This window comes from Elephantulus edwardii, unplaced genomic scaffold, assembly GCF_000299155.1.
Source record: "Elephantulus edwardii isolate Elephantulus edwardi_28Jun2011 unplaced genomic scaffold, EleEdw1.0 scaffold00263, whole genome shotgun sequence".
Classification (NCBI taxonomy): domain Eukaryota; kingdom Metazoa; phylum Chordata; class Mammalia; order Macroscelidea; family Macroscelididae; genus Elephantulus; species Elephantulus edwardii.
This window is the reverse complement of record NW_006400013.1, coordinates 1541429-1552595: the sequence shown is the minus strand read 5'-3', so window position 1 is coordinate 1552595 and position 11167 is coordinate 1541429.

Here is an 11167-nt window from a genome sequence, read left to right as displayed (position 1 = left end):
TTAGGTATTATTGTCATGACAAGAGTCCAGAATGAAAGCTGCACAGAGGAGTGGACTGGGGGTGGGGAGGATTGAATAACAATGAAATTTTTATTTTTATTTTTTTTTACTTTTCAAAGAGAAAAGTAAACTGGGACGAGGAGGAAAGTGTGCAACAATGAATGAATGGGGTGGAAAGAATTTTTTCTTGAAAACAATGTATTCAAATTTTGTAAATAAACTAGTAGGGAAAAAAAAATCTCCCCACTAGACCTATAGGCAACATCATGACAGATGGAGAAAATATTGATATTGTCAAGGACTTGCATTTACAAGGAACACCATCCTTGGCACCAGCAGTCAGAAGATCAAGAAGTGTATCACATTGCAAGAGTCTGCAGTTATGGATCACCTCAATTTACTGAGGAGCAGTGCTGTCAGTTGAAAAACTAAAGTGTGCCTGATTCAGGTGATGGTTTTATTCTATCACTTGCAAAGCATCTGAGAGCTGGGCAATGTCTGAGGGTGACAGAAGAATAGTTGATGCCTTTGAGCTGTGATGTTGGAGAGGAGTGCTGAATATTTCATGGACTGCCAGTAGAATAAACAGATAGTCTTGAAGAGTGTTCCTTGGAGGTATAGATGACAAAGCTTTGTCTCACATACTTTGAGTATGTTGCTAGGAGAAGAAAGAGACATCATACTTGGAAGGGGAGAAAGCCAGTGAAAGGGAGGAAGACCCTCAATGAGATGGGTTGAAACAGTGAGTGTTGCACTGGGCTTGAACATGTCAGAAATGAATGAAGATGGCACAGAATAGGACAAGGTTCAGATCTACTCTTCACAGCATCGCTATGAGTTGTACTTAACATGACAGCATTTAACAACAACATCTGGGGTGCAGGGCTTTTCAGTCTGTGTAACAACCATCAGTTCTTCTTTCCTATTTCTAATATTAAAAATATAAGTGACTTATATCTAATATTTTAGATTTCCTTGAGCTCAGTGTTTAAAAAAAAATAAAACAAAACACAACAACTTATATTTTACTCTGAGTCCTACTAATGACCTGGGATTTAGGACTCTCTGTATCATTTATTTCTCCTTCAGTCTCTTATAATTAGCTTTTTGGATTGTGCATGTTTCTGTCTTCGGTAACAACTCCACCAGACTACAGATAAGCCCGATTAGGAGGAAGTATATCTCAAACCAGTTTTTGTCAAATAGGAGTCACTTTAGCCAATTGCGGTAACCGAAAGTCAACTCTGTACAGCTCAGTGATCATGTATAGATTTCATGTTTTGATGATTAACCTAGCTCTTCTCACACAGAATGTTACAGGCATAACAGAACCTGAGAAAGTAACAGATGAAGTGGATCTAGTCTGATCACTGAATAGCTGTTAGACCCTTGAAAGGACTCCTAACTTCAAAGGACCTTTGACTTCAAAGGACATTTTTCTACTGTAAGAGGCTAGGAAGCCAATGAGGATGGCCAAAATCCAAACCTACTGCCATCACACAGACCCCTGCTTCTAGTGACCCTAGAGGACAAAGGAGGCCTGTCCCTTAGGGTTTCCAAACCTATAAATCCTTACAGGATTAAACTGTAGAGTGACTGGTGGGTTTGAACTGTGGACTCTGAGGTTAGCAGCTAAGTGTTTTAGCCATGATGCCACCAAAGCACCGTCTAATGAGTTCAGAGATTGTTTATTTTAGTGTTTCCCAAATATGTATTTTAGAATACTAAATAAATCAGCAGATGTTAGGCAGTGATAATCATTTAACAAATGTTCTTCAGTCAAACCTTTCTGAGAGGTGCTGTTATACTAGTGCTTTGACTGTTTATTTCCTCTGATGCTTATATCTGTTGATATGTTTGTGAATCTCCACAACTCTGAGTCCCATACAGCCTTCTCTATGTTTCTGCCCTGTAACACTTTTTGATGGAGCTTCTTAAGAGACTCAAGTGCCACAGAGTATGTGTTGAAAAACCTGCTTCAACCTAACCCCCTAATTTTAGATCTAATGAAACTAAATTATAAAGTCCTATTAACATGATCTAATGGCCTACTGGTAAGAATCGACACTGCAGTCCCGAAGGCACACAGCTCAAATTCACTAGCTGCTGGGCAGGAGAAGAATGGGAAATCTCCTCCCATGTGATTTACTGTCTCTGAAATCCTGCTGGAGGGTCAACTATGGGTCGGTTCCATCTTGACAGCACATAACAGCCACTGATGTGGTGAGGGAGCTCTGAAGGCCTCATGAGTTGCACTGCCACTCAAAGGCAATCAGTTTGAATGCACCAGTGGCTCAGGAGAAGGATGGGCCATTCTTCCCACATGATATACAACCTCTGAGAACCTGCTCAGCTCTGAGCTGATTCTACCTCAAAGGCATGTAACAGTAAGAATTAACAAGATGGAAATCAGCATGTCCACAGGAAACTATAGGGAGGCTGACAGCATCTGTTACCAGAGTTCCTGACGAGCTAGACCAAGAAACTTATTTCTGCCTCTCAGGTTTCTCTCAGAACCTTAGGACTGGACTCCTTTCTGCTTCCCCTGTCAGAACCTCACCCACAAAGAGATGACCAAGGGCAACTGGATGGGGAGTAGTGCGCATGTGCTGTGATTATTTCTTCCCTGCCTGGGACAACAGCTGCACCACAGGCCCTTGGGGACAGGCAGGTGGTGTACCTAAAAGCAACATGAAAAATCACCTCATAGGTACCAGCAAATTTGCCCAGAATTGTGAATGTGCAAACCCCCCTAGATTCTTAAAGGGACATTCTGCATGTGGTGTTTTGGAGAAAGAGACACTACCAAGTCCTTAAGCCAACGTTAGTGTTTGGTTTTGGTTTTACATTTGCATTATTCTATATTTTGAGTACTCTATAGGCTATGTTAGAGGGTCACATCACACCTAAGCTGGTTTCCTAAATTTAGCCAAAACATCCAGACAATAATGCAATAAACTGATCTGCATAAGAAAACATTTTAAAAGATGAATTATTTCAATTTCTTGTGAGCACAAATGATATTCATATTGCATCCCATGATTAACATAGGGCTTGGCATCTAGTAGGTATGAAGGAAAAAAGTCCCTGGTTGCATCAATTAGCAAACTATAACAATTGTTAGTTGTTGTCTATTCGACGCCACCCATGATGACCTTATGCATAACAGAACAAAACATTGTTGGGTCCTAATGCATCCTCATAATTAGATTTTCATAAAATTAAACAATGACAGTAGCTGGTTTTCATTATCTCTGAGTTGGTTCTGACTCATAGTGTCCTTCAGAACTCAGAAACAAAACCCTGCCCAGTTCTGCTTTGTCCTCAAATTCTTGTGATAATTGAGCCCATTATTGCAGTTATTGTGTCTGTCTGTCTTGTTAAAGGTCTTTCTCTCACTTGCTGGCCTTCTATTTTACCAAGCATGAAGTCTCTCTGAGACTTGTCACTGTTGACCACAGTTGAAAGCATGTAAGACAAAGTCTCACTATCTTTCATTTCAAGGGGCATTCTGGATGTATCTCTCCTAAGACAGATTTGTTTGAACTTCAGCCAGTTCATGGTCTATACAATATTTTCTACCAAACCATAGTTTAAAGATACCAACTCTTCTACAGTCTTCCTTATTCATTGTTCAGCTTTTGCATTCATTTGTACTGATTGAAAGCATTATGACTTAGGCCAGGTACATCATAGCCCCCAAAGTGACATGTTTGCTTTTCAACACTTTAAAAAGGTCTTTTGCAGTAGATCAGCCCAATGCAATATGTTGTTTGATTTTTTGACTACTATCTCCATGGACATTAATTGTGGATCCAAGTAAAGTAAAAAAAAACCTTACCAACTTTGATCTTTTCTCTTATAACATGACATTCCTTATTGGTTCACTCTGGTAGCCTAGTGGGTAGGGAGCTGCACTGTCAACTCAAAGGTGGGCAGTTCAAAGCCATCAGCCACTCCAAGAAAGGGAGAGAAAGATGGGCAATCTTCAATTTACAGCTTCAGAAAACCTGCTGTAGGATAAACTATGAGCCAGCTCTGACTTAACAACAATGAGAGAAAGTTGCATTGACTTGGAATCTATACTGCAAACTCGTCTTTGATCTTCATCACCAGATGTTTAAAGTGTTCTTCGTTTTCAGCAAATGAGGCTGCTACCTTGGTTATCTAGTGCTATTAAGGCAGACAGACCACAAATGGACAGTTTAACAGACAAATTTATTCTCTCACAGTTTAGAATGCTAGATGTATAAATATGAGTGAGGTGTTAGCTCTAGGGTAGGGAGCTCTGGTAGCCTAGTGGCAAGAAGCTGCATGGCAATACCAAAGGTATGTGGTTCAAGGCCACCAGCTGACGAAGTGCACATTTAGAGTCATGCTTTATGTTGTTGAGAAAAGGTCTTTCCAAAAAAATATCATTGATCTTACAAAATTTTATCATGTTATCTCTGATTTTATTTCTAGCATTTGTCCCATATTTTCCAACTACTGATCTTTCTTGTGTTTCCAACTTTTGAATTCCAGTCATCAGTAATTATTGATGCGACTTTTTTTCTATGTTGTTGTTGTTGAATACTTTTGAGTTGGAAATAGCCCATAATTGATTTTCCAGAGGGCTTTCAGAAGCAGTTAATCTTACAGGAGAAGATTACCCATTGTTCTTCTGTGGAGCAGCTAGTGGATTTGAACTGCGTGTTATTGGGATTACAGCACAGTTTCTTACCAGGAGGCCACCAGAGCCCTTTATATGTTTGATAAATTTCAGACTGAAGAAATTGTTAGACATCTTCAATTTCTTCAGCTTTGGCAATTGTGATTGGTGCATAAATTAGCATACTGGTCATATGAACTAGTTTTCCTTGTAGGATTATGTATATCCTTAACAGCATTGTACCTCAGGACGGATTTTGAAATGTCCTTTCTGATCATGAATGTCACACTGTTCTTCTTCAACTTGCTATTCTCAACATAATAGATCTTATAATTATCCGGTTCCAAATAGTCAAGACCAATCCATGTCCACGCACTAACTCCAAAGATAGCTATTTAAGTTTTGACTTTAATTTTCCTAAATTCATACTTTATATATTACCTTTTCTGATTACTAATGGATGTTTGCTATTTCTTCTCATTTTGAGTCACATAGCATTGGCAAATGAAGGTCCCAAAGCTTTGACTCTGCTTTGAGGTGGCTCTTCCTCACTTGTATTTTGAGTGCCTTCCACACTGAAGGGTTCATTCTCCAGCACCGTATTAAGTAATGTTCTCTTTCTATTCACAGAGTTTTCACAGGCTTGTTTTTCTTTGTTTTTAGAAGGAATTGCCAGATCTTTCTTCGTTGTCTTAGTTTGGAATCTGTCCACCATGAGTGACCCTGCTGGTTATTTGAAACATCAGTGACATTGCTTCCAGCTTTACAGCAACACACAAGTCACCATAAATGGCAGGTGATAAACAACAGTAACCACCCCATTGTTGTCCATTCTATTCTCATTCACAGTGTTCCTATCGGGTAGAGGAGAATTGCGCCATAGGGTTTCAAAGACTAGAATCTTTATGAACAAAGATTGCCACATCTTTCTTCCAGAGAGGGGTGGTGGATTCGAACCACTGAACTTAAACTACTGTACTTAAAGTACTTAACCACAATACCACTAAACACTAATAGTATTAATGTATAATGCCTTTTATTATTATTAATTTTCATGAAAGTTTACAGAGACTGGATTTCCATTCATTCATTGTTGCACTTTTCTCCCTGTCCATCCTTCCCTCCCCTCAATTCACTCTTTTATTTGAAAAGGAAAAGAAAAATTCTTTCATTGTTATAAAATTACTCCCTCCAAGTCCACTCCACTATACAGCCTTCATTCTGGACTCCTGTTGTGACAATAATACCTAATCACACATCCCTTTAAAACAGTTTTCTCCCTCATCTGTTTCAATGAAGTATACATTATTTATCCCATCTGTCTCAGTCTCCCCCCAACCCTGATGTCAGTCCTGTTTTACAACAGTGGCACTATGCAGTATTTGTCCTTTTGTGACTGACATATTTAACTTAGCATAATGTTTTGCAGGGTCACTCGTTTTGAATAATATTGTATGAGTTCCTTGTTTTTCAATGCAGCATAGTATTCCATTGTGTGAATATACCACAGCTTCTCTATCCATATGTTTGTTGATGGGCACTTAGGCTGTTTCCAACTCCTTGCTATTGTGAACAAAGCCTCGATAAACATGGGTGTGCATATTGTATAATGCCTTTTCAAAAACCTCAAAGATAGACTCCTCGACCTATCACTCACTTGCTCACACTCTTATTGCCTTAGAGTCAGTTATAGTTGATCCTCCAGCAGCTTTCCAAGGCAGGAAATAGAGAGGAGACTTCCCACCTTTCTCCCATGAAGCAGCTGATGGATCCAAACCACCAGAAAAGCATGCCCTCTGGGTTCAGAGCACAACTCTTCATGGATTATGCTATACAGCTGCTTAGCAGCACCACCAGAAAAGCATGCCCTCTGGGTTCAGAGCACAACTCTTCATGGATTATGCTATACAGCTGCTTAGCAGCATCCAGGACCTTAAATTCTGACTAAGACTTACAAAAAGGGCTGAGTTAAGCCCTTTTTCTTTTCCATTTTCATAAACAATGCACTCAGATGTGGTGGTGGGGTTTTGAGGGTTTTTTTTAACCAGGTAGTAATGAATGGGAACATTTCTATGTTTGACTTTCGGTCACATGAACATAGACTCAGAATTGGAATGAGGGTCATTGCAGAAATCCCCTTACAGCCACTTGAACATCACCAGAGACAACATATATGACAGAAAGCCTAGAAAATTCCTGACCTTAGAGGGCCTTCTGAATCATCAAAGGATAAAGTCATCATGCTGAGAGTTTGTGCTAGTATTTTCATAAAAAAATTAGCCTCTACAATATGTAAGGCATGTGGCTAGACACTAGGAAGTGAGACTGATACAGATGGTCTCTTAAGTAGTCTTGCAGGAGAAACAGGGTACAATTACACAAACAATTACAATGTTGGTAGAATTAAGACACACTGGTAACATATTGCTGTTAGCTTATAGTTCTTTCAAAATTCAACTCAACTCACTGCCTTTGAGTCAGAACTGATTCACAGCTGACCCTCCAGCAGGTTTTGAGAGGCTGCTCTGAAGGAGACTGCTCATCTTTCTCCCCAAGGGCTGCTGGTGGGTCTGGACCGGGATTCCTAAAGGATTTGAGCCTTTAGGTTAGCAGCTCAACTCCCTACAGACTATGTCAGAGCTCCTTTTCAAAGCTGTTGTTGTTGCTGTTAAGTGCCACGGAGGTGGATAAGACCCATAGTGACCCTGTGAACTGTGGCTCTGAACCCTGTCCTGTCCTGTGCCATCCTCATCAACCCTGACGTACTCCAGCACATTGCTGCTGTCACTGTGTCAATCCATCTGGTTGAGGTTCTCCTTCTCTTTCACTGACCCTCCACCTTTCCAAACATCACATTGCTGTCCAAAGAATAAACAGCTGCCATGGGCTCTAATGCAGGGTCACTATGAGTCATACACTCCTTGACAGCACCTAACAACAACAACATGCCCAAAATATGTGAGGCAAAGCTTCATCATTTTTGCCTCCAGGGAGAACTCTGGCTGTACTTTCTCCAAGACATGTCCGGTGGTAGATAAGAACAAAAATAGTAGTGAGACTGCTCGTTAGACAGCAAAATAGGCTCTTCTCAACAAGATCCTGTGATCAGTGCTTGAGCCACATACTTTGGCTATGCAATTCCATTTAACTGAATGGCTTGGAAAATGACTTACAGTGACAGGAGAGAGACTGCAGAGATGCTTTCAGGAAACCTGTGGGAGGCAAGGGTTAGCAAGTGACACCGGAAATGGGGATGGCATGAATTATCAAGTGACAATCAGAAATGGGGTTGCTATCAGCACATGGATGGTCCCTGATTGGCAGGGAAACTTTCCAGATTCTGTCTGAAGAAATGGTGGTTTGTTGAGGGAGAAGGAAGGAGAAATAAGAGCAAGCCCCACCTTTCTACATCCTAGAAGTGAACATCATCTGATGGGATGAGTCAACTATTTCATTTTGATTCAGGCTTTGTTTCTACCTCTTTTTAAAAAGCAAACTTTAAAAAGGAAACTCATTTGAGTAATCAACCTCAAAGGTCATTAAGGAAATGCATTTTTCATAAATCAAGAATGATGTTGTCAGAGAAGTTGGACTGACGTCCTTACCTGGACCAAACTCCAGAATTCCGTTCTCTTCAAAAGATACACATTATACACATTTTCTTATCTAAATCTTCTGTCATGAGAGGTTTATGATGAAAATATTTTTTATGTGCTCCTTAAAGTTAAATGCCATATTCCCCAAAGAGACTATTCAAGTGGTCAACAAAGGTCAACACCCTTTACCATTAAACTCAAACAAAGACCAGATTTCAACTGATAATGATGTTCCATGAGACTCCAAGGCTGTAAATCTTAGGAGAGGAGACTGTGTATATTCCTCTTGGAGATATTAGTGGATTCTAACTGCCAACCAATTAGTCACTAGCCCAACACATAACACACTGCATCACCAGGTCATTCCAAACACATACTCACTGCTGTCCAGTCAACTGCATTTCACAACAACCCTCCATTGCCATCTTTCTTCTACAGAGCAGTTGGTGGATTTGAACCTCTCACCTCTGGGTTGGCAGCACAACTCCTTACCACTAAGTCATTAAAGCTCTCTAACAATTAGAAAGACACAAATAAAAGGCACATTATGTTACCACATCAATCCCATTAAAACTCAAACCAAACTCTTTTGTCTTTATGTTGGTTCTGATTCACAACAGCCTATAGGACAAAATAAAAGTGTCCCATAGGGTTCCCACAGCTGGAAATCTAGTGGGCTGTCCCGTCTTTCTCCTGCAGAGTGTCCAGTGGGTTTGAAAAGTGGAATTTCAGTTAGTGGTCAAGTCCTTTAAAGTCCTTCAGTCAATGTGCCACCAAGGCTTCTTCACTTCCACTAGAGTGACAATGTTAAAAGACAAACAGGCCATAATAGGTGCTTTTTTTGGAAACTGGAACCCTTATCCATTTTTAGTGAGAATATTAAAATGTCATGCTCTGTGGAAAATGATTTGGCAGTTCCTCAAAAAGCTGAACATAGGGCTATCATATGACCTGGTCATCCCAATCTTAGGTATATAACAAGAAGAAGTGAAAGTAGGAATTCAAACAGAAACCTGTCCACGAATGTTCATTGCAGCACATTTCACAGTAGCCAAAATTGGAAATGGCAAAAATGTCCACCAAACGAATGAAGGTACAAAATGTGGTGGTGGTTGTTATTATGTGCCGTCAAGTCGCCTGTGACTCATAGCGACCCTATGTACAACAGCCCTAAACCCTGCTCTATCCTGTGTCAATCTCATTGTCTCCGACACACCTACCCCCACTACCCCAGTCACTGAATCAGTCCACCACCTAGAGGGTCTTCCTCTCCTGCTCTGTCCCTCCAGCCTCCCAAGCGTGACGTCCTTCTCCAACAACTGGTCCCTCCTTGCAACATTTCCAAAGATGTCAGACAAAGCTTCATAATCCTTGCCTCCAAGGAGCAGCCTGGTTTAATCCTCTCCAGGATGAATCTGTTTGTTTTCTTAGAAGTCCATGGTTTATTCAGTACTCTTCTCCAACACCAAAGCTCAAAGGCATAAATTTTCTTTCTATCCTCCCTAGCGATTGTCCAACTCTCTGACACATAGCAAGTGATTACAAAGACCATGGCCTGTATCAGACCTTAGTATCCAGAGTGCCATCATTGCTCTTCAGTACTTTGGAGAGGTACCTAACAGTAGACTTTCCCATTGCAATATGTCTTTCAATTTCCTGGCTACTGGTGCCAAGAGTGACAGTGGAGCCAAGCAAACTAAAGCTGTGAACAATCTCAATCTCTTTACTTTCCATCCTGATGCTGCAAATTGGTCCAGTGGTGAGAATCTTTTGTCTTCTTGATATTGAGCCTCAATCCATATTGAAGGCTGCAGTCCTTGATCCTCTACAACAAGCGCTTCAGGTACTCCTCAGTTTCAGCAAGCAGGGTTGTGTCATCTGCATAACGCAGATTGTTGATGAATCTTTCACCAATCCTGTTGCCAAACTTCTCCTCCTGGATAATCTGTTCTGCATACAGATTGAAAAGGTATGGAGATATGACACATCCCTGGCATACGCCCTTCCCAATTTTGAACTGTGCAGTGTTTCCTTGCTCTGTTCTGATGACTGCTTCCTGGTCCCAGTATAGGTTTTTCATTAGCACGATCAAGTGTTCTGGTATTCCTATTCTCAGAGTCAGCCACAGTTTGCTATGATCCACACAGTCAAATGCCTTTGCATAATCAATGAAACGTAGACATTCCTCTGGTATTCCCTGCTTTCAGCCAAGATCCATCTAACATCAGCCACAATATCCCTAGTAGCACAACCCCTTCTATTTTTTTTTTTAGAATAACATTTAACACTTTTTCTTTTTCTTTTTTCCATTTATTTATTTATTTTTTATGTGTGTACCGTCAAATTGGATCTGACTGGTACAGGAGGCAATTGTTTCTCCTTCTTCAGCAGAGCATCTGGTGGATTTGAACTGCACACCTCTGGGATTGCGGTGCAGTTTCCTGCCACTAGGCCACCAGAGCTCGCCCACAACCCCTTCTAAACCCAGCCTGAACTACTGGCAGTTCTCTGCTGACGTGTTGTTCCAGTCGTTTTTGGATAATCTTCAGCAGAATCTTGCTTGCATGTGATATCAATGATATTGTTCTATAATCTCCCCACTCTGTTGGGTCACCTTTCTTTGGGATGGGAACAAATATCGATCTCTTCCAGTCAGTTGACCCAGTGGTTGTTCTCCAGATTTCTTGTCACAAATTGGTGAGCACATCTAGAGCAGCATCTGTTAGTTGAAATATGTCAATTGGTATACCATCTATTCCTGGGGCCTTATAATAACTCTCAAATTTTTATTGTGGCAAAATGTAGCATATGAAATTTGCTCTTCCAACCAAGAAAAGCCCTGGACCAGATGGTTTTACAAGTGAATTTTATAAAACATTTAGAGAAGAACTGTTACCAATTCTACATAAATTATTTCAGA